Source organism: Phocoena sinus, chromosome 14 (assembly GCF_008692025.1).
Source record: "Phocoena sinus isolate mPhoSin1 chromosome 14, mPhoSin1.pri, whole genome shotgun sequence".
NCBI lineage: Eukaryota > Metazoa > Chordata > Mammalia > Artiodactyla > Phocoenidae > Phocoena > Phocoena sinus.
The window spans coordinates 32,902,515-32,926,731 of NC_045776.1; positions in this window are offsets into that span (position 1 = coordinate 32,902,515).

The following is a 24,217-nucleotide window of genomic DNA, read 5'->3' on the forward strand; positions in this document are numbered from 1 at the left end:
AGTCAGGGTCCAGTTAGGAGACAGAAACCATATAAATCCTTTTGAACAGAGTAACTTTTTCCAGTTTTATTGAGATATAATTGACATATAGCATTGTATAAATTTAAGGTGTATGACATGATGATTTAATGTATGTATATATTGCTGAATGATTATCACAAGTTTAGTTAAAATCCATCAACTCACATAGTTACAATTCTTTTCCCTGTGATGAGAACTTTTAGAATCTACTTTCTTAACAACTTTCAAATGTACAATACAGTATTATTAAAGGGTAAACTTAGTGTGAATAATTGATACTAAATTAACTACTAAAAGGGATAAACAAGGGCTCTAGGGGGTAACAGAGGTAGCAATATAGAAAACAACTACACCCTAAGGTTGAAAAGAAAAATAAACAAGAAGGAACTCAGAAACTTAGACAAGGGCGCTTGAAGCTAAGATCCAGTCCCGCAATGCCCAGTTGAAAGTAGCAGATGTCATGTGCAATGCCCAACTCTAGTATCATTACGTAGGACAAAAAAGGTGTGTTTGAGACAAGAAGTAATAAATTAATAACTGGCACACCTGCCAAACTTAGTGATCTGGATTTTCATTGACTGAGTTCATGACTTTCCATTTTGCCATTTAGGCCAGAATGCTAGGAGTAAAATTCAGGACAAACTCAAATCCATGTATTTGATTAAGGTTGAAACTACAGGCAGCCCCAAGAGTGGCTTTGGATATTCTATATGAATCTTGAAAGCCTCCACCAGGTATGATTCACTACACTAAAAGGCTGCTAAATATGGGGCCTATCTTGATTGAATCAGCAAGAGGACATTCCTTTGTCTGTGGGCAGATTGCTCTAGTAGAAATGTAGGAAATTGTTTCCTTCTCCTCTTTGTTTATCTAAGTCAGATCCTTACTTTAAGTTTCAGTTGAAGTCCTATCCCCCTCCCTAATCTGACACCATCTTTTCATCAACACAACTCTTTTTTATGGTATTTTTTTCTTTTTTTTTTTTTTTTGGTACCATTAATTTTGGAAAGCAAGCAAACAAACAAACAAAAGCTAGTCCTGTGTGTGTGTGTGTGTGTGTGTGTGTTGTTTGGTTATGGTGGTGAGGTGAGCCTCATTTATAAACAAAATGAGAGCAGAGTTGGTGATGGGGACTGTAGGAACTAAACAGATAGGGCTGGAGATCAGGAAACCAACAGGAAGCAGACAGGAGAGTGTGAGGCAAAAACTGAGCATTAGAGAAATATTCTTGTCCCCTATTCTGTCCCCAAATCCTTTGCATATTGAACTCAAGAGTGTACATAGTGCCCCCCTTTGATTAGCAGTAACCTCCATTCAGGAAATTCTCTTTATTCCCAGCATCCCATGAAAATGCTAGTTCTCTCTGTTTGTCCTTGCTGAACGAGCATGAGAGATGGAAGATCAGGGCATCTCTTCGCCATCTTTTCAGAGTTGCATTGTTCCCGGCATAATACAATCTCTTTCTTTGTCTTTTGTCCGTTCCAGTTCTTTATTTTGAGAGTGGAAGCTGCCTGCGCTTAGTTGGACAGATTGTCCCTGACTAATAAATCTCAGCATCAGGACCTGCTTCTTTGTACTCACACAGAATTTTAGTCTTTATTTTTCTGAGACTGCTTATGCCAAAATGTACTTTCTCCAGTGACGTTCATTATCTTTCCTATTTTGGTCTTTGCTCAGGAATATTCTTTGGAAGGGCAGATAGCAGTGATTGCCCCAGGCACTGTGTTACAGCACCCAGCACTGCTGTAACTTAGGGACATTGTGTGTTTAAAAATGAAATAAAGGAAAGCAAAGAACTCAGTTTATACACTCCTGCTTTTCCCTGGCTCTCCAATCCCCGTTGTAAAATGAATTGAAATGCCCTTTCCCCCTTTTCCTCACTTCTTACCTCCCCAGATATTTTCAGAGTTACTATTATGTGACATTTATCCAGGAAGCAAAGGTAACAAACTCAACCTTAAGCCTTGGGGAAACAGGGACTGTTACTTATTGAATACCTACTATTTGCCAGGAACTTTTTACATGTTGACTCCATTTTCATAAAAACTGGGCCAAATAGGAATTATCTCCATTCTGCAGAAGAAGCTCAGAAAGTAAAATGATTGGCCTGATCACAAAAACTGTAAGTGGATAAGCACATGGTCACTGTAGGAGGATAAGGGCTGGAGGGAACAGCATATTGCGAGAACACCCAGGAAGCAGATGGGCTCTGCATTCCTGAGTCCTTTCACCTTCATGGCTCTTCTTGGTGATCTTTTTTTTTTTCCTTTGGGGAAAAGATTGGGAATAGGGTCATCTAATGGGAACTATATAGATTGTTACAAACAGGTGCAGAGTTATCATCTGAAGAGAGGATAGGTCCTTTCCCTGCATTTCCAGAGGCCAGACAGAACCAAAGAATGCCTGTCAGAGGAAGATTGATATTGATATAGAATCAGCAAGCTCATTTGATAATTAGATCTGCTCTAAAATGGAATTGGCATGTAAGGATCACTCAGCTCCCTGCCACTAGGAGTGCTAAATGGAGCCCAGACCTCTATGCCCCTTCCAGCTCTAAGACTGTGATAAGTAATTTTGTATTCTCTCTGCAGCTCCACAATTCAGCTTTCAATGGGTGGCAATCACTCCTTTTAGTCATCATTTATTTCTTTTAGCTTATGGTTGAAACTGAGAGAGTGGAAACTCTAGGAGCCTCAATTCCTAGACAGATTTTGTATAACATGGTTTAAGAAAATCAATACACTAACGTGTGTTCTCAGTAGAGCAAATGCACAAGGAAAGCACCACCAACCCAGCGTTTGTTAAATGAGTTGGTAGTGTGTTTCTGGTAGTGTTTGTGTCAGTAGATAAGGAAATTATACAGGGTAAGACATTTCAAACACTGCAAGTGGGCTAACACCTGAGGCTGCATCTAAGTAATATCAGCTATTAAAGAAAAATGAAAGTAGTTTGTCAGGCAATCCCAAGCATCTTGAAATTTGGTATTAATTTTTTTTTAAAAAATCAGTATTTTATTCTGTTGTCTCAACTTGAATTTAGGTTTCAATTAGTTTACAAACACTGAATTATTATAGGCAATCTAGAACTTAATTCCAAAAGATTTGGCCACAAGGAAACAAAATCCTGAAGGAAGATTCTAAAGTGACATTTTTTTCTTATCATTGCTGAGGCAAAATTCTTTTTATTAATACTATTGGCTTTTGGTTATTTCTGAAATAAATTTAACCAACTTAGACTTAAAAGATTAAAAAAATGTGGTCATTTATTGCTTAAATTAATGCACCACTCTTCCCAGATTCCTTTCAACTCCATTTTCTGGGGAGTAGTCAAGGGTTTATTCAAAATCATGCAATGCCTAAAATAATCATTATTCCCTCTATTTTAGGTGGTATTATATCCAGGGCCTGCTCACTTACAGGCATGTCTGTCAAAAGGACCATTTTTCAGGCTCACAGTTCCCAAGACTCTGTCACTTTCTTACTTACAGAGGCCCAAAATGGAAACTATTTTTCTTTTCATTATGAGCTGTCACTTTTTCATCTTGGCACTGCAGTGATAGACTTTCATTCGTCTTCTATATTACCTTTCCTGAAACCTCTGACACAGACTGACACAATGCAAAATGCAGGAGATCTTGGGCATACGTTGGCAATTTTGAGGGAAGGCAGCAGCTTGTCTCTCTCCGTTATTTTAAATATATATTGAAAACGCTGAGATCCCCGATGTGGTAGACTGGAAATGCTAATGTGCCATGCTGTTTTTACCTATCCTTATAATGTCTGCTCCCTGGCCCCAAATCAAAGTGAAGAGCTGGCAGAGGGAGGAAGAGTTGTCAATGCTTTACCAGAGTGGAAGGCAAGAGTAGAAAGTTTGCTCTAAATCCATGAGGACATGAGACAGAAGAGGGAACAAGGGTTATATTTTCTCAGTTCCTTCTGAGGTTACTGAAGAGACCACTGATTATGTGTGTATTGGGCTACTCCAAAGAAAAAATAAGTCCCTAGGCAAGTCCATTCTTTCTCACAACCCCAGACACTGAACAGGAAGGCAGTGACATCTCACTGTCCAACATCAGGGCCCAGCTGCACTTCTGGGTCTCTGTTCTCAATGGGATGGTTCCAGAAGTATTCCTCATAGCATGGGAGACCCAAGGCAGAGAGGGATGGAAAGAATAAGAGAAAGACAGATCCTGCTTATTCCTACTGCCCTCAAACCATGCTGAATTTTGATTCTGTATCTTATTCAGAAATATAAATATCCAACATATCAACAAATCCTTGTCACGCTTGGATTCTGGAGGGTGTCAAATGAAAAACATCTCACATTCTTGATATTCACACGTCTAAGGGGACATGGGGCTGGCTGTAAGTAAAATTGTGAAAAAGACAAAGTTTCGTATTCCTGTTACACTTCCAGTTGAGCCTAAATATTTACTGGATCAAAATGTTCATTGCTGAGCACATTTCTGTAGCGAAACAAGCTGGATAGGGACCCCTTGTCCATTGTCTCGGGAATGAGACAACGTCATCACAACCCAGTACTGGTGAAGTGGGTCTTATACCTGCTCTTTAATCCTACACTTTGTTTGGCCAAGACCCAGTTACATAAAACCTCATCTGGGAGTCTCACTTTACTTTCTCACTCAGATGTTTTGTCCTGTAAGTAGATTACAAACTATTTTTAATTAGGGGTTGGGTCTTATTTAACATTATATCCCCAGTGCTTGACACACTTCTTGCTTAATAAATGTCGGCTGATTGAATGAGTGAATAGTAAAAGATTCTGACCACATTCATTGCTCATTTATGTCCAATTCTGACCTCAGCTATGAGCCATTAGAGGTGTCTTCTTTTCACCAGGAGTACTTTAAAACTTGGGCATGCCCCTTTCAGTTCTCCACAGCCCTCTTCCTGTGTTTAGTATTGGTATTATGTGTCTGACTCAACTGAGCTTGGAGTTTGGGATTCTTCCATTCCATCTTGGACTAACATTCTAACACCCCATCTTTCATAGTGTTTTTTTTTTTTAATTAATTTTTATTGGAGTATAGTTGCTTTATAATGTCGTGTTAGTTTCTACTGTATAGCAAAGTGAATCAGCTATACGCATACATATATCTCCTCTTTTTTGATTTCCTTCCCATTTAGGTCACCACAGAGCATCAGCTATCTATTTTATACATAATATCAATAGTGTATATATGTCAATCCCAATCTCCCAATTCATCCCCCCACCCTTTTACCCCCTTGGTGTCCATACATTTGTTCTCTATGTCTGTGTTTCTATTTCTGCTTTGCAAATAAGATCATCTGTACCATTTTTCTAGATTCCACATATATGCATTAATAAACAATATTGTTTTTCTCTTTCTGACTTACTTCACTCTGTATGACAGTCTCTAGGCCCATCCACATCTCTACAAATGACCCAATTTTCTTCCTTTTTATGGCTGAGCAATATTCCGTTGTATTTATGTACCACATCTTTTTTTATCCATTCCTCTGTTGATGGACATTTAAGTTGCTTCCATGTCCTGGCTGTTGTACATAGAGCTGCAATGAACATTGTGGTACATGACTCTTTTTGAATTATGGTTTTATCACAGTATATGCCCAGAAATAGGATTGCTGGGTCATATGGTAGTTCTATTTTTAGTTCTCCATAGTGGCTGTGTCAATTTGCGTTCCCACCAACCATGCAGGAGGGTTCCCTTTTCCCTACACCCTCTCCAGCATTTATTGTTTGTAGATTTTTTAATGATGGCCATTCTGACCGTGTGAGGTGATACCTCATTGTAGTTTTTATTTGCATTTCTCTAGTAATTAGTGATGTTGAGCATATTTTCATGTTTGTTGGCCAGTTTCATAGTGATTTTTGATCTCTCCTCATTACTTTTAGTTTGGATACATTTGTTCTGAACCTGACAAAGACCAGTGACATTCTCCCACTAACATGAGGTCAGAGTCAATGTAGGCCTGCCCTAAGTTAGCTGCCTCAACCTCACCTAGAGAACCTACCCCGCTCTGTGCCTGAATGGGCAACCATCCTCTGTGTGTTTCTAAACCCAATTCTTAGGGTTAAATCTTGGTGCATTATGAATGTGAAGATAGGAGAGATAATTAGAAGGGGAAGGAAAAATTGAGGAAAGCTGTTTTACCTGGAAAACTAAAGAACTGAAAATCTATTTTAACAGGTAAGAGAACTTAATAAGATGGCTAAATACCAAATACTATATAAGAACTAAAAATTTTCATATATTTGATCAAGTATACATAACACCATCAAGTTAGAATATATAGTAGAAGAAAAAATGTATGACAGTAATTTTTAAAACAACTTTATTGAGGTATAAAGGCATACAATAAACTGCACATATTTAAAGTGTATATAATTTGGTATGTTTGACATATATGTACATGCACAATCAAGACAATGAACATATCTATCACTCCCAAAGGTTTTACCATGAAAATATTTATATAGTCAACATACTATAAAAAAAAATGGAATTCTATGTAAACACATAAGATATTCATAAGGAAAAAGATAATCAAAATTCAATTTATATGATAGATGACAATGTGTATTATTTAATATATAAAGAGTTTCCACAGATCAATAAGAAGAAAAACAAGTAATCCAATAGAAAACATGGGAAAAGAGACCAATATATATGTTATAAAGAAAGAAATAGCTTTTTAACAAATATGGTCATCCTCACTGAAATAAAGGAAGTACAAAGTAAAGCTATAATACTTCTCATTTTCCATCTAATAGATAAAAAACTAAAAAGATAATCCAGCATATTAACTATTGTGAAGGAAAAGCACCCCCATTCCATTATGGTTAGAATTAGGGCCTTTATGGAAGATATTTTGGGAGTAACATTTAATAAAAAAGTCACATTCCATTTAAGCCAGAATGGAATTTCTTGGTGTTATACACAGATATACTAGCACATGTGCTAAATGATATACAAGCAAGGATATTTTTGCAACATTGTTGCAACATTGTTCTAATTACAAAATATTAAAATTTAATGCTCATTGGACTGTTTACATAAATGATGGTTCATCAGACATGTAATTCCATGCAGCTATTAACATAGACTCATATATGTACATGGTACAGGGTTCAAAAAGTATGCAAGAATATACAGTATAAAAGAAATCTCTTTCCTTTCTACCCAAATCACAGTTGCAACTATTGCAATTGATTATATCAATTACTAAAAAATATATATGTATAATGGAATATTATGAAACTCTTTAAAGGAATGATGTAGTTCTACATAAATTATAAGAACAAATTTCAACGTAAAAAGGTAGTGAAAAATCAAGGTACAGAACATTGTAAACGGTATGCTATCATATCTATAAATGAATAGAAAATTTCTACACATGATGCTAGTAAGTCTAATCACACCCCAAGTTCACATAGGTACACATTGTCGAGACCACAGTTAGATTTCATCACCAATCAGAACCACTCTTCTTTATAGATCATACCCATGTAATGGTCTCTCGGTCTCTTCCTTGTTAAACTCTTCATTTAAATAAAACCTGTTCTTCATTGGCATGACTTCAACTTCCTCAATCCAACTCTATTTTTATGGCATATGACCCTCCAGCCTGGATGCTTGAACTTAGTTATAGTGACATTGCATTTCAATTAACGTCTTTCTGATCCATTGGCATTTGATCTTGAGTATCAGAATCACTTGGAGGGCTTGTTGAACCACAGATTGCTGGCCTCATCCCTAGAGTTTCTGATTCAGTATAAATATCTGGTTGAGGCCTATGTGAATTTGTTAACAAGTTTCAGATGAAGCTAATGCAATTGGTTTGAAGATCATATTTTGGCAACCACTGGTCTTGAGCATTGAATAATGATAGAACCCATCTCATACCCAGTCTCAGTTTAAATTTGTGCTCTACATATGTAACTTTCTTTGTACCTTCAACCCACTAGAAGCCTCTTTATGACTATTGGCTTCATCCATATGGGAAAAATTGACATTTGGTAAAATTGCATGTCATGTAGAGCAGGCCTCTTTTCAAGGGGAAAGGAATAAATTCCCTTTGGGGCAATGTCTAAAATGCCCAAAGTCAGCATAGTATTAAATTTCCCAGATTCATCTCTTTGCTTAATGTTAGGGATGTACATTTGTGACATTTATCCTTCCTTTACAATTGAAAGAGACATTGGCAATTATCTAAGAAGCAGCCCACATTGGGTGGATATTTGGCAGCTCTGCTTTTTTCTGGGCAAGAAGGGGTCATTAGCATAGATGTGAATAGGGGAGAACTATGCCTTTATACATCTAAACCGAAAGCCTTTTTCTCCTCTGCTGTCCTTTTTGCTCCTTATAACAGCACAGTTCAGGACGTGCCAGCAGCAGAGCAAAGGCTGCAGATACAGAATCTGGCTTACCACAATTCAACAAAAATGGCTTATGGACCAGAGGCAATGGAAGAATCTTCATGAGATTCCTTCTTTTGTGCCCCATCCTATTATTAATAACAGGTTTATTTTCAATCTGTCTTGCCCTGACCCACACTGTTCTAGGGAGAGGATGAGCCAAAAACAAAACCTAATGAGAGGTTGAAAAATAGAGAGATGGTGATAGGAGTGATAGAGTTGAAGCTGGTGTGTTGGCCATGGAAGTGTGCTGTTCAGATCTCACATTAACATGGGGCTCACCGTTCAGGGGCAAGGAGGGCAGTTATCAGCTGTCATTCAGCTGCAGGACCTTCAGGACCTGCTTCAGCTTTTGAACCAGGCCACACTCTTCCTGACTGGTATCAGGAAGGACTGAGTCCAGCAGGGATCCTAGAGCCTCACTATTTTTTCCCAATGAAGGACTTCTCTAATGGGCCATCATTTTTGCTCTGAGCTTCCCATAGGGATAGTTGAGGATTTGTCAGATCTTTATCATGATCTGAGGCTCTCCCTGCCCAATCCTACTTTCTTTACTCTTTTCCTTCAATGGTGTCAGTTCTGCACAGAGTCTAAGGCTTCCCCTGCCTCATCATCTTCTCTCCTCACATTTTTATCTTTCAAGGGAGTTAGTTTCTCAATATAATCATTTGTACTCCTAATTCCATCTAAGTATCCACTTCCCAGAAGACTCCATTGATACATCTGGAAATTAGGAACATATGATTGTTCAAAGGAAGGAGATGTGGTTTCCCAATAATAGCTGAGAAATGGCAGAAAAGTGTGACATAAACCAGAGGGAAATTTCAAAGTACAGATGACAGTAACATTGACTACAACAGTTTCCTCTTCAAAGGCTGCCAGTGGCTCACCATCGTCCACAGGATAGATACAAGCCCTGTTAAGTCTTCTTTATTATCTCTTTCCATTTTTCTTTCTAAAATTTCTCTTCCACTTTCCTATATACAAACGAGCTGCACTACTGACTTTACTATGTAGGCACAGACACAGAATTTTAGAATGGGAGAGATATAGTTCATATTGTGTCTTTCCTCATTTTATAGGTGAGAAAATGGATTTATAGAAAGCCAACTGGCCAAACTTTCCACCCTCTCAACACACACACACAAACACACACTCACATGCACACATACACACACTGTATTTTTAAGAATCTAAGACAGTGCCGTCCAACGGAAACTTCTATGATGATGGATCTGTTCTACATCTGCTCAGTCCAGTATGGTCACCACTAGTCACATGTGGCTATCGAGTAGTTGAAATGTGGTGAGTGAATTAGCCATGTTTGACTAGTGTCTATGATACTGAACAGAGCAGATCTAAGATTCTGCGTATCTTCTTTCATCTATGTTGCCTATTCTGATTCTTTTTTCTCTTTCTAAATTCAACACCTTACAAAACTGTTCTTCTTAAGTCTAAGTAATTTTTCCTTAATGGGCCCTCCCTTGACTATTTTAGCTTACTGAGAAATTGATGTCCTATTTATTATTATCTTTGTTGGTATTGTTTATCATTCAACACGTGTTGAATGAGTACATACTGTGTTCAAAGCCTTATACGAGATGCTTAAAAAAAAACCTCTTGTACTCTTGTATTGTCACTTAACTTTTTAAAATCTACAATATAATTTTACTTATGACTCATAAATTGTCACTGAATTTTGTTTTGATTTGTAATATGTCTCATAGGTATTAACCTTTCTTACACTAGATTTTAAATCCCATGAAGATGGAGATTTTGTCTAAGAACCACCTGATTTTAAAAAAAGTAGACATCTAATAACTATGTTAGTTGATCTGATAGATAAATTATGCCCATGGATACTAGTAACTGAACTTATTAACCAAGTAGTGAGGGAAGAGTGACTTCACAATGAATTATATGACTTCATAAGAAATATATTATTGACCAATTTGTGGGCTTCAAGTTAAAATTCTACAGTAAAATTTAGAACATAATTTGCTAAATTACATTCCAAAAGATCTGGGAAATATTGAAACACCTGATCCTTTAAAGTAGATTATCACAGTTCCCTACCACTATTGAAGAGAAAGAATTTCATTTAATTTTTTATTTGCAATTTCTATCTATCTTAGAATTATTAAGAAAATACAATTTTCTTATTAACTGTATAGTGTTCTAGTCATGGTATCCCTAGTGGAAAACAATGGATGGTTTCAATTCCATAAAATGTCTGGAATTTGTCTGGATTCCACAAAATTGGAGGGATCTACTTAACTTAGTTCTTGTGCATTGAATTTGTTCATATTTCTTTCTTTTTTCAAGTCTATGCTCAATTATTACAGTTTGATGAGTTTTAAGTGTTCAGCTCTATTTTTAAATTTAACACATGATTTGGCAGTTTGCACAGGGATTGACAGATGCTTTAAATATATCATTAGAAATCTATTGTTTTTTAAAAAAGAAATGGATTAATTTGCCTGCAGTAAAAATGTCCTTTCTGCAGCATCGAAAACCATTGGGAGATTGGGGGTAAGTGGCAATATAATTTATCTGTTCACTGACAGGAGTTAAATAGTCAGGATACTTTAAATAAAAGGGGTCTGCATCTGCTCTTCTCATTTTCTGGCCTAGTAGAAGAGAATGAATTTTTAGAGAAGTCCCTGTTTGGTAGAAAACACTTTCTTTCCTTTATCATGTATTCTTCCTTTTGGGCTACTTAAGTTTCACTTCTCTAGGAGTCTTTGTTTGTTTATTCACTTCATGCAAACTCTTCTTTCTCTGAATTCCTATATTATATATGATCCTTTCTATACAGTCAGGTGCCACCTTTAATTTCCTTTTCTTCCTCCCACTCTCTCTTCCTTCCTTCTTTCCTCCCTCTTTCCTTCCCTCCCTGACTCTCTTCCTCCCTCCCTCTCTTCCTTCTTTCCTTCCTTCTTTCCTCCCTCTCTCCTTCCCTCCCTGACTCCCTTCCTCCCTCTCTCTCTTCCTTCTTTCCTTCCTTCCTTCTTTCCTTCCTTCCTTCCTTCCTTCCTTCCTTCCTTCCTTCCTTCCTTCCTTCCTCTGTTGTATCTGAAATCCCAGTTTAGATGGCATGCTCCCAAAGAAGCAGGAAAGCATGTATCTATTATCTGCCTAACATGGGATAAGTAGAGAAGAAGTACTTGAACATTTTGTATTGATTTACTGAACTGATTGTTCTTAGGAACCTCTCAAATCTCTCGAGCATTCTGTGCCTCACCCTGCCCATGTATATGCATCACTTTAATTAAAATCTCATACTCCTATGGTGTGCCTGCTCTTATATATACCTGACTCACAGGTAAGCAGCTGAGGGCAATTGCTTCCAGGTGTTTACCAGATGAAATCACTGCCTGTCAGTAAGCCAGTGACAGATCAAGATTAATTTCTCAGAAGTAATTAACTCTCAGGAATCTTGGTGATGTATTTTAGGAGAATAAATCTTTCCCTTCACTCTCTCCTGTAATAATGTTTGTCCATTCATAAACACACAAACACAAACCCACACCTTTTCAGGGCCTCTTTGTAACCACATTCATTTTTCAGTGTTACTGACTGAAGTAATACATATGCAAAGATTCACCAGCAGAAACCAGATTATCTGTACTTTAAAACAATAAAAGCAAAAATAAATATATAAAACAAAGTAATAAAAGTTACATGCAGCCCCTCATTAGGATGGATTTAGAGAACCCAATATTCTCATACAATAGATTTTTATCATATATTAGGATTTTGCATAGGCAAGCACATGTACTGTCCTCTCTCTAGAATGTCCAGTTTGAAGAAACCCCAGGACTAGAAAGAAAGGAAGGAACATCTACCCCTCCAGCTAAATCAGTTGAACCAGCCCCAGTGTCCAACCACTGACTCATAGGATAGCCTCAGATCCCGGGGTTTTAACCACACTTAAGTGACTAAAGTTAACTTATAGTAAGATAATAATATTAATAATGCTTTTCATCAGCTCAGTGCTTTGATGTAAAAATTTAAAAGATGTAAAAATAAAAAACCTCAAAAATTAACCAAAAAAAAAAAAAGTCAATGAACATTTTCCTTGGAAAACACTTACTAATGCCTGCTATGTACACTGTATTGGCAGGTGAGGACCTGGGTGGCAAACATTTTATCTTCATAAATAAACCACTACAACAAATGAGACCACAACTTAGTTCATTGCATATTTCCACTATAAGTAACAAAGTTTTGCTATGTTTGGGTTTGTGGTGAGAAACTCTCTATATCTTCAGGGATTCAGAAATCAGTCTTTGACTGTGATGCTCAAGCATTAGCATGAATCAGAATCACCTGGGAGAATCCTTGAACCACAGAGTGCTGGGTCACACCCTTGGAGTCTCTGATTCCCTAAGTCTGGGTTGGGGCCTGAGGATTTTCATTTCCAGCAAGGTACCCCAGATGATGCTGAAGCTTCTGGCTCAGGGACTCCACGTTGAGAACAATATGGACCAAAATTTATCTGTGATTATCGCTCCCATGACAGAAGTTATGAAACATCCATAAATATTCATTGATCACTTACTATTTCCAAAGTAGAAGGAGTACAGCAAGTTTTCTGTTTTCAACGGCCTCATAATCTCATTGAGAAAACACATTTTTTTTAAATGTGAAATTTTTAAAGAAATCAGAAGTTAAATTGCATGACATGTGTCCTCCTGCTGTAAATGAGAACATGGAATTCTTGGAGGCCAGGAATCAGAGTGGAGACAAGCCAGGAATTCATCAGGTCTGCACAATGGACAGGACACATATGACCTGAGGAATGTTAGACACAATGAATGTTAATGCTCAGAAGTAGTGGCCAAGGAGTACAGCAAACTGCCTGCGTACAAACTCTCTGTAGAAAACAAGGGCAAATTTCCTTTGTAACTTCAGGAGAATCTAGGAGAAAAAAAAAAAAAAAAAAACAGTGACAGGAAAATTCAGTGAACTTTTGGAAAATGGATAGTTATATCTTCCTTGACAAACATTGTTTATCTTGCTTGAAAGCAAAGTTTCATTGTCTAAAGATAAAACTTTTTAATCATAATATTAGAATATTAACAATGTTAACGTAATTAATATTTTAAATGACTTTTTCAAAGTCACTGCTCCTAAAAGAAGCACCTTAGTAAATGAAGACCAACTGGGCATTCTCCTCACTGCCCTTCAAGACTGCTGAATGAATGAATGAGTGATTCTTCCCATGGATAAGGGCAAACACCTGCTGGTCCCAGCCTGTTCTTGCCTACGGTTAGGTAGGGAATATATGTGAGCATGGAGGTCAGCAGGATTACACACAGAAGGCTAGCCTGTTGTTTCATCCTTCAACTGTAACAGGCAAGCAACATTCTTACACAAAATATTAATAAAAATTGAAAAGTGCTGGGTGGTTATTTTTTTTTCCAGAATATTAGAACTAAAAGAGACCTTAGGGATGAGCTAGGCTAATAGGTTTCCCTTGCAAGTTAGGTAAATAAAATTCTAAGGAAGTGAATGACTTGTCAAAGGTGACACAACTCATTCATGATCTGAGTTTGGTTCATGTATAGCCCGGTACTATTCTCACCACTGCCTTGAGTCTTGAAATCAACTCCAGTGCAAACTTTCTCCCAGTCATTGTGTAAATCTCATTCACTTACAATTAAAAAAAAAATGAGGGTTTCTGTAGAGTTGAACAATTAACTGTTCTATTTACATAGTTATACTAACTATAATTCTTTCAAACATATTCTTGAAGAGTCCAACTGAGAAAGGCACTGTTAGTAGGCTGGTTTTGAAGCTGGGCACTTATTCACAAGGCTCAAATCATAAATTCATGCTGAAAGCTCCCGTACTTATTACCTGGCATGTTCAAACAGAAAAGCATTCTGGGTCGCCGAGGCTCCCTGTATGTTTATAGCTCTAGCTACAGCAGAGAGGGTCCTTGTAAATGTCACAGGAGATAATAATTGCAATGGAAAAGGAAGAAAATGTTTGGAGCCTATGAGAAAAGACCAAATCATTCCCAATCACAGGACTGGAGAGGTCAGGAAAACATCCTCGGGGCAAGAGAGATGAAACTTCCCTATAGTCAAGAAATTAATGCTGACACCTAGTCAGCTAAGTAAAGTGCAGAGTGAAAAGAGCCGGCCCGGCTGTGTTTTGGCTTATGGATAGAGCTGTGTGTATGCAGTCCAAAGAGAAACAAGTGTAAAGATCATCTTGTCACTATAAGTAAAAATCAACCTGTTGCCCAAGGGACCCAGAGCTCCGTTACCGTATGGTCAATGCCAGCCAGACCTTCACTGTGTGTTATTGATAATACAGGAAGAAGGTCATTCTCGCTGTGGACTGGGAAGAAGTGGCTATGGCACTAATGTTCAATTACGTTAATGAACATGAAATTTGGCTCTGTGAGTGCATTTCTTCCCATGCTCTGAATTAGATTTTAGAGGGTAAAATAAAAGATAATAAAAATACTATCTTCAGAATCATTTTTCTTTGGCTATGGTTATAGGAATATGCATGACAGAAACATAAGTATTCTGTCTTATTAAGCAACCCATATGCATAAATCCAAGTGTTAAACACAAGGCTGAAATTCTGGAAGGACAGAAGGTCACTGTTATCTCTGTTCTTGGGGGAGGTTACAATCTCAAATGGAAAAATTCAGAATGTGTTTACGCGAATTTGGTCTGCTTTTAGAAAGCTAGGGTGAAGCGCTGCCCAGCTGGGGTCTAAAGAGGGGAAAAGCTCTGAAAAGTATAAGCCTGGAACAGGCTATCAATGTTCTCTTTCAAGTGTCCTCAGAGTATTTTCCTCACTAGGTAAGCAACTCTGCCCCTTGGTGAGAGTTATTTCAAAACCTGTGTGATATCTCTGAGGTCCGGTGACAGTGCAGGGCTGGGGAGGGAAGAAAATAGAAAACAAACAGAACAAAGATTGAAGCCCAGTGACATGCTGGGATAGGGGCAAGAATACAACAGCAAACAAAACAGAACAAAACTGTGTGGCAGGCAGAACAATTGTTCTGACAGATGTCCATATATCTATTTTTTAAACAAATATTTATCTGTTAAGAGTCAATAGAGAAAGCTAGTTAATCCCTAGAATATGTGGATATATAGCAATATAATGTTACTACATTATACTGTATTACAAAATGGATTGTGTACTCTGTAGATGTGATTAAATTAAGGATCTTGTGATGAGATTATCCTGGATTATCTGGCAGACACACTGTGATCCCATGGATTCTTATAAGGGAAAGGGGGAAGCGGGAGAGTCAGAGAAGAAGATGTGATGACAGAAGCAGAGGTCAGATTGATGTGACTGGCCTCTTTGAAGATGGAAGAGGACTACCAGCCAAGGAACATGGACAGCCTCTAGAAGATGGAAAAGGTAAGTAACAAATTCTCCCCTAGAGCCTCCAGAAGAAGCACTAGAGGCTCTGCCTATATCTTGATTTTAGCCCAAAGAGACATCTGACCTTCTGAACTGTAAAATAATAAATTTGTATTGTTTAAGCCACTAAATTTGTGGTACTTGGTTAGAGAGGCAATAGCAAACTAATACACAAATGCCTATGGAAGGAATGTGTATGGCATCACTTTACCAACATTTCCTGTAATCTTATCTAAATTAATTCTAAAACTTTATGTTATTGCTTCCCTAAAAACTTGTTCTTCTCCAGTGGACCCAGAAACAGGAAGCAAGCGTAGAGGAAGGGTTGGCTCACTTATTCTTTTGACCTTATTAAAAGTTGACAAAGCATAATTCATCTCACTGATGAAGCAGCTACAGATGGGTGTGTCTGGAATTATATTGAGGTTATATTGATAACCTGGCTCTATGGTCTGAGGAACTGTGAGATAGACAACTTTTCAGCAACAGCTTAAACTGAAATACATTTCGATCACTGCTGTGCGCGCATGCACACATACACACACACACACACACACACACACACACGCACAGATTTGTTGTGTACTACAGCACATCATTTGAACTCCACCACCACTCAATCATATAGGTGCTCTTGTTGTCTCCATGTTAGACATGAAGAAATGGGATTAGAGCATTGGAATGCCTTAAACATGGCCTCTCAGCCACTAAGAGCTGGAGAGGGATTTGATTTGGTGTCAAAATTCTTGCTCTCTTCCTTTACCACACTGCCTCAGGGAGTTCTAATTCCCAATAAGGTGGACCTGAATGGTTCATAATAAGCACTCAGTAAGTACTTCCAGACATGACTGGATTGATGCCCCTTTTCAGAAACCTTAAGGTCATGGCTTCCTAGAAAGATATAAGGCATTTATATTATTTGGGAAGAGCAAAAAGGAACATCAAAGGCAAAGATGACTTTTGGAACTTACATATTCCAACTAAGATGTCTTTATAATTACAAAGAGCAGGTAATTGTTTTCCCTTTCCCTGGCTTGTGCAGACCAACCTCAAATTACTCTACAGCCCACTTCTCCCCCTCCCCCAACCAATTGAAGAATAATTTTATTATCCCAGTGTGAGGAAACATTCTGATTCTGCACACAGAAGAAGAGGCATTTTCACACATCCCAAGGGCTCCCTAGGACTAGTTCTACCTTCCTTTCCACACAGGCCTCTTGCAGATTCTTCCATGTCTCTCATAGCTGCACGGTGCCAGGCAGGGATGCCACACACCACGGCCATCGTAATGGATGGTCAGCTCTTAATAACTGCTGCCTGGTAGTAGCACCTGGGAGCTATTTTTGCATATCTTGTAGGATTCAATGACAAAACAAAACAAAACAACAACAGGCTACATTCTCCTGATGATAGCAGGAAGCAGACCCGAACCAACAGTTCCTGTATTGTCATTGAGAATGTAACAACTAAGGCTGTGACTCAGTCCAGTGAGTTGTGTCTAATTTCATCTGTCATCTAATCATGAGAGAAAGAGTATAAAGTGTTGTTCTCCAGTGTACAAAGGTCTTCATTTATTTATTTAATAGATATTTATTTGCCTAGAAGCAATAGAGAACACTAGTTGAGACTTTGGCCTGTGTACTTCTTCTATTATCAAAAACTGTGTGACTTTGGTTAAGTTTTTAATTTAAATGTTACATCTTAGTTACTTCAACTATAGAATAGAGATAATTACGTCAAAAACCTTATCAGGTTGAGGTGAGGAGTAAATGAGCTTCTACGTGTCAAGTGTTTAGAACAGAGTCAGGCACATCATAAGTGCTCAGTAAATGTAAGCCATAAACATCAGTTTTCACTGGGACTCCACTAAGTGCACGGGTCTCTGCTGGGCATTGAGGGGAAATAAATAAAGGAGACAAAAAATTTACACCTCGGTGCTTCTCATCTCCATACACAAATTCTTTGAAAGGTTCCCCAGTGTCCATTACATTTATTCTGAACCCCTGTAGCCCAGGCTTCATCTCCAGGACTCTTAAAACCTATGCTCTACTCAAATTAGACAAATCCACATGCTTGATAATACACCTCACTCTCTTATTTCTACAGCTCTGTAACATCCAATTTGCTTTAATGGAGATGTTGTCTCTAAAAGCTGCCCCTCTTAAAATCTGATCAGACTGGCCCATTTAAAAAATACCTCTTGCTAAAAGCATTTCTGGATGTCTCTCCTTTATAGTCTGCACCCTCAGAATGTATCCCTTTTTCAGACTCCTTTGACACTTTTTACTTGCCTTCTTGGGGTATATATCACTTTCTACTTGGAAGTACAGTTTTTGAGTCCTTCGTTTATCTCTGCCCCTGAGTTATAAGCTGCTTAGGGAATAGTCTGACTAATTCTTCTTTATAGCTCCCACAGCGTCTAATTCATGGCCCGGTACATCATAGGTGCTCAATAAATATCTAATGAATAAGTATTTGTTGAAATAATAAATGGTGAAAATATTTGTAATGCTAAACTCCCTCTCCATATGTGAGCACATTTGTGTAACTAACACTAAATGATGTGATGGATTTTTAGATATGGTTTATGCAAATCACACAAATGCACACATACACACCTCAATTGACAGACTGTATTTGAACAATGGTTACGCACTGCTCGCATAACTACATTTTCATAAGATAGAAATAATGTTAATGTTTTCAAACGTCTTCAGCTCTGAGCAGCCTCTTGGTGGCCTATAGCCATTCAGATTGTCATGGTTATGACAACTGAAGAAAAGGAGATTTCTGCAGATAAGGAGACCCCTCTGTGATTGAACCCCAGGTTATATGGATCTGTAACTCCTCCAGAGAGTAGGAATGAGGAAAAAATAATCCAGCTCTGAAAATCAGAAGTGTGAGCTGGGGAAAAGAAAAGGATAAATCCATCCATGGTATAAATCAACAAATAAATTAAAAGAGAAGACTAGATGGACAGGGACCAGTGAAGTTGGTAGTTTGTACTATTCCCCAGCTTACGTCAGTTGCCTGAATTATTTTGTTTTGTTTATTCTTTGACAATCATCAAGGTGCCAGCTTCTCCTCCTTGGTGGAAATAATTTTAGAAGATGAAATCTGTCCCCAAGCCCTGCTTCTGACACAGTTAACATAATCAGCAAATACTGCAGCTTTTTGTAGCAACTTGGAATATTACTCATATCGCTGTAATGTCTCCACTTAGCCAGGATGGCAATTCATTTTAATACTTTTGTTTGAAAAGAAAAATGATTTCGATTTTTCTGATCACACATGGGTTCAACTATGTATCAATTTATTTTTAAGTTCTATATTTGTACTCCTGATTTAAGTGCTAACATAAAATCAAAGAGAGAAAAAATATCCAAGCAAAAGAGCAAGTGGCAAATAGAGGCAGAAATAAAAAGTTCACAGTCTAAACAACTTATCTTTTAGAATTTGAGCAAACATTTGGATATTATAATGAATTATTAAATGTTAATAGTTGTAATATTGATTGTTTTATGAATACCCCAAAATTCTTTTATTCCCTTTTAATTGTTATTGTTGTTATTGAGTTTTTTTCATCTCTTTAGGATAGGATAGAAGCTTATGAATATGAAGTACAAGAAATCTGCAGGAAGGCAGTTCAGAACTGTGATTGTGAGTCGGTGAAGTTGACAGAGACAGCATCTTTCCAAGTCATGACTATACTTTCCAGAGAGACCAAAGGAGGATTCTGTGGACTCTCACTAGTCAATCAGTTTGCCCTCATGTTTGCAGATAATGATTTCACTCATTCCTCATTACTTTGTTGAATTGACCCTTTGATCATTATGAAATGTTCCTCTTTGTTGCTGATGATACTCTTGTCTGGATGTATACTTTGATATTAATATAAAAACACTTGCTTTCTTATGCTTATTGTTTTCATAGTTTATCTTTTTTTTTATCCTTTTACTCTGAACCACTCTGGTCATTTCAAGTGCACATTTTCTAGACAGTACATGCATGGTCATGCTTTGTTTATCCCAGTCTGAAATCCTTACATTTTAAATTGAGGGTTTAAGTTTTAAGACTTACTGACATATTTTATTAAATACTGGGTAAACAAAAAAGATACTTATACATCTACAGTACAAAAGATAAGAATACAAGTAACGCACAGGTTGGCCACCACCAGTTTAAAAATTAAAATATTGCAGTTAAATTTGAGACATCCTGTGTGCCCTGCCTTCCATCAATTTCCATCCCACCTGCCCAGAACCACTAATCTGAATTGTGTTTATTCTCCCTTGTGCTTCTCTTTATAGTTTTATAGCAATTGTAGATATTACTAAACTATACATTGTTTAGTTTTCTATATTTTTGATTTTATAACTGTAATAATATTATTGTTTATACTTCTACAATTTGCTATTTTTGCTCATATGTATGTTCTGAAGTTTCACACGTTTTTGCATATATCTGTAGTCTTTTTTCATTTGTATTGCTATGCGGAAATCAATTTAATAACAAATTATTTTTCTACTGTACTATTGGGCATTTCTGTTGTAAGCAACAGAATCTAAGGATTTTTGCTTTTACAAGTAGTGTTACTATAAACATTCTTTTATAAAAAACATTTTTTGAGGTAAGATTGACATAAAATAAATATTTTATACACATATTTAAAGCTTACAATTTGATATTTTCTGGTATATGTATACATCCATAAAACCATCACCACATTCAAGATTAGGAAAGTATTTATCACTCTCCAAAGTTTTCTTGTGCCCCTTGGCAGTCTTTTCCTTCTTCCCTTTCCTGTAACATTCCTATCACCAGGCAAGCTCTAGTCTGCTTTCTGTCACTATAGATTAGTTAGCGTTTTCTAGAATTTTGTACAAATGGGATCTTTCTAGAATTTTTTATAAATGGGATCATAAAGTACATACTGGTTTTTTGTCTATCTTCTTTCACTTTGCCTTATTATTTTGAGATTCATTCATGCTGTTGTGTGTATCAATAGTTCATTCCTTTTTTATTGCTGAGTAGTGTTCCATTAGTATAAGTCACAATTTGTTTATCCATTCACCTTTGATGGGCATTTATGTCATTTCCAGTTTTTGGTTGTTACACATAAAACTACTATGAACACTTATATGCAAGTCTTTCTACAGACACGTGTGTTCATTTTTTATTGTGGTAAATACCTAGGAGTGAAACGGTGGGGTCATATAGAAGGTGTATGTTTAACTTCTTATGAAATTGCAAACTCTTTCCAAAGTGGTTTTATCATTTTATATTCTCCTCAGAAGTATTTTACAGTTGCTCTGCATTCTCAGCAAAACTTGCTATGTGAAATATTTCTAATTATAGACATTCTAATAGAGATGACATGATATCTCACTGTGGTTTGAATTTGTTTCCCTAATGACTAATGATGAGTATCTTTTCATGTGATTTTTTTTTTCTTGCCATGGATGCATCTTTGGTGAAATATTTATTGAAATCACTTGCCCTGTCTTTTTATTGGGTTGTTGTATTTCTTATTATTGAACTTTGACAGTTCTTTATAAATTATGGATTTAAATGTTTTATTGGATATGTGATTGGCAGATATTCTCTCCCAGTTTGTAGCTTTTTTCATTTTCTTAATAGTGTCTTTCAAAGAGGAGAAGTTTTGAATTTTGATGAAGCCAAACAAATCCACTTCTTTTTTTTAGTGAATAGTACATTTATGGTTGTAAGTAAAGAAATCATTGTTAAATCAAGGTCACACAGATTTTCTCTTATGTTTTCCTATGTTTTATAGTTTTAGATTTTACATTTAGGTCCATTATCATTTTCAGTTAATTTTTATGCATGGTGTGAGATTTCTTTTTAATTTTTTTTTTTTTTTGTATTTTCACTAATATTTTTATTTTATTCTTTATTTATTTTTTTAAACATCTTTATTGGGGTATAATTGCTTTACAATGGTGTGTTAGTTTCTGCTTTATAACAAAGTGAATCAGCTATACATATACATATGTTCCCATATGTCTTCCCTCTTGCGTCTCCCTCCCTCCCACTCTCCCCATCCCACCCTTCCAGGCTGTCACAAAGCACTGAGCTAATATCCCTGTGCCTTGCGGCTGCTTCCCCCCAGCTATCTACCTTACTACGTTTGTTAGTGTGTATATGTCCATGACTCTCTCTCGCCCTGTGAAAACTCACCCTTCCCCCTCCCCATATCCTCAAGTCCGTTCTCCAGTAGGTCTGCGTCTTTATTCCTATCTTACCCCTAGGTTCTTCATGACATTTTTTTCCCTTAAATTCCATATATATGTGTTAGCATACGGTATTTGTCTTTTTCTTTCTGACTTACTTCACTCTGTATGACAGACTCTAGGTCTATCCATCTCATTACAAATAGCTCAATTTCATTTCTTTTTAAGGCTGAGTAATATTCCATTGTGTATATGTGCCACATCTTCTTTATCCATTCATCCGATGATGGGCGCTTAGGTTGTTTCCATGTCCTGGCTATTGTAAATAGAGCTGCAATGAACATTTTGGTACATGACTCTTTTTGAATTTTGGTTTTCTCAGGGTATATGCCAAGTAGTGGGATTGCTGGGTCATATGGTAATTCTATTTGTAGTTTTTTAAGGAACCTCCATACTGTTCTCCACAGTGGCTGAACCAATTCACATTCCCACCAGCAGTGCAAGAGTGTCCCCTTTTCTCCACACCCTCTCCAGCATTTATTGTTTCTATATTTTTTGATGATGGCCATTCTGACTGGTGTGAGATGATATCTCATTGTAGTTTTGATTTGCATTTCTCTAATGATTAATGATGTTGAGCATTATTTCATGTGTTTGTTGGCATTCTGTATATCTTCTTTGGAGAAATGTCTATTTAGGTCTTCTGCCCATTTTTGGATGGGGTTGTTTGTTTTTTTGTTATTGAGCTGCATGAGCTGCTTGTAAATTTTGGAGATTAATCCTTTGTCAGTTGCTTCATTTGCAAATGTTTTCTCCCATTTTGAGGGTTGTCTTTTGGTCTTGGTTATGGTTTCCTTTGCTGTGCAAAAGCTTTGAAGTTTCATTAGGTCTCATTTGTTTATTTTTGTTTTTATTTCCATTACTCTAGGAGGTGGGTCAGAAAGGATCTTGCTGTGATTTATGTCATAGAGTGTTCTTCCTATGTTTTCTTCTAAGAGTTTGATAGTTTCTGGCCTTACATTTTGGTCTTTAATCCATTTTGAGCTTATTTTTGTGTATGGTGTTAGGGAGTGATCTAATCTCATACTTTTACATGTACCTGTCCAGTTTTCCCAGCACCATTTATTGAAGAGGCTGTCCTTTCTCCACTGTACATTCCTGCCTCCTTTATCAAAGATAAGGTGTCCATATGTGCGTGGGTTTATCTCTGGGCTTTCTATCCTGTTCCACTGATCTATCTTTCTGTTTTTGTGCCAGTACCATACTGTCTTGATTACTGTTGCTTTGTAATATAGTCTGAAGTCAGGGAGCCTTATTCCTCCAGCTCCTTTTTTCGTTCTCAAGATTGCTTTGGCTATTCGGGGTCTTTTGTGTTTCCATACAAATTGCGAAATTTTTTGTTCTAGTTCTGTGAAAAATGCCAGTGGTAGTTTGATAGGGATTGCATTGAATCTGTAGATTGCTTTGGGTAGTAGAGTCATTTTCACAATGTTGATTCTTCCCATCCAAGAACATGGTATATCTCTCCATCTATTTGTATCATCTTTAATTTCTTTCATCAGTGTCTTATAATTTTCTGCATACAGGTCTTTCGTATCCTTAGGCAGGTTTATTCCTAGATATTTTATTCTTTTTGTTGCAATGGTAAATGGGAGTGTTTTCTTGATTTCACTTTCAGATTTTTCATCATTAGTATATAGGAATGCCAGAGATTTCTGTGCATTAATTTTGTACACTGCTACTTTACCAAATTCATTGATTAGCTCTAGTAGTTTTCTGGTAGCATCTTTAGGATTCTCTATGTATAGTATCATGTCATCTGCAAACAGTGACAGCTTTACTTCTTCTTTTCCGATTTGGATTCCTTTTATTTCCTTTTCTTCTGTGATTGCTGTGGCTAAAACTTCCAATACTATGTTGAATAAGAGTGGTGAGAGTGGGCAACCTTGTCTTGTTCCTGATCTTAGTGGAAATGCTTTCAGTTTTTCACCATTGAGGATGATGTTTGCTGTGGGCTTGTCATATATGGCCTTTATTATGTTTAGGAAAGTTCCCTCTATGCTTACTTTCTGGAGGGTTTTTATCATAAATGGGTGTTGAATTTTGTCGAAAGCTTTCTCTGCATCTATTGAGATGATCATATGGTTTTTCTCCTTCAATTTGTTAATATGGTTTAT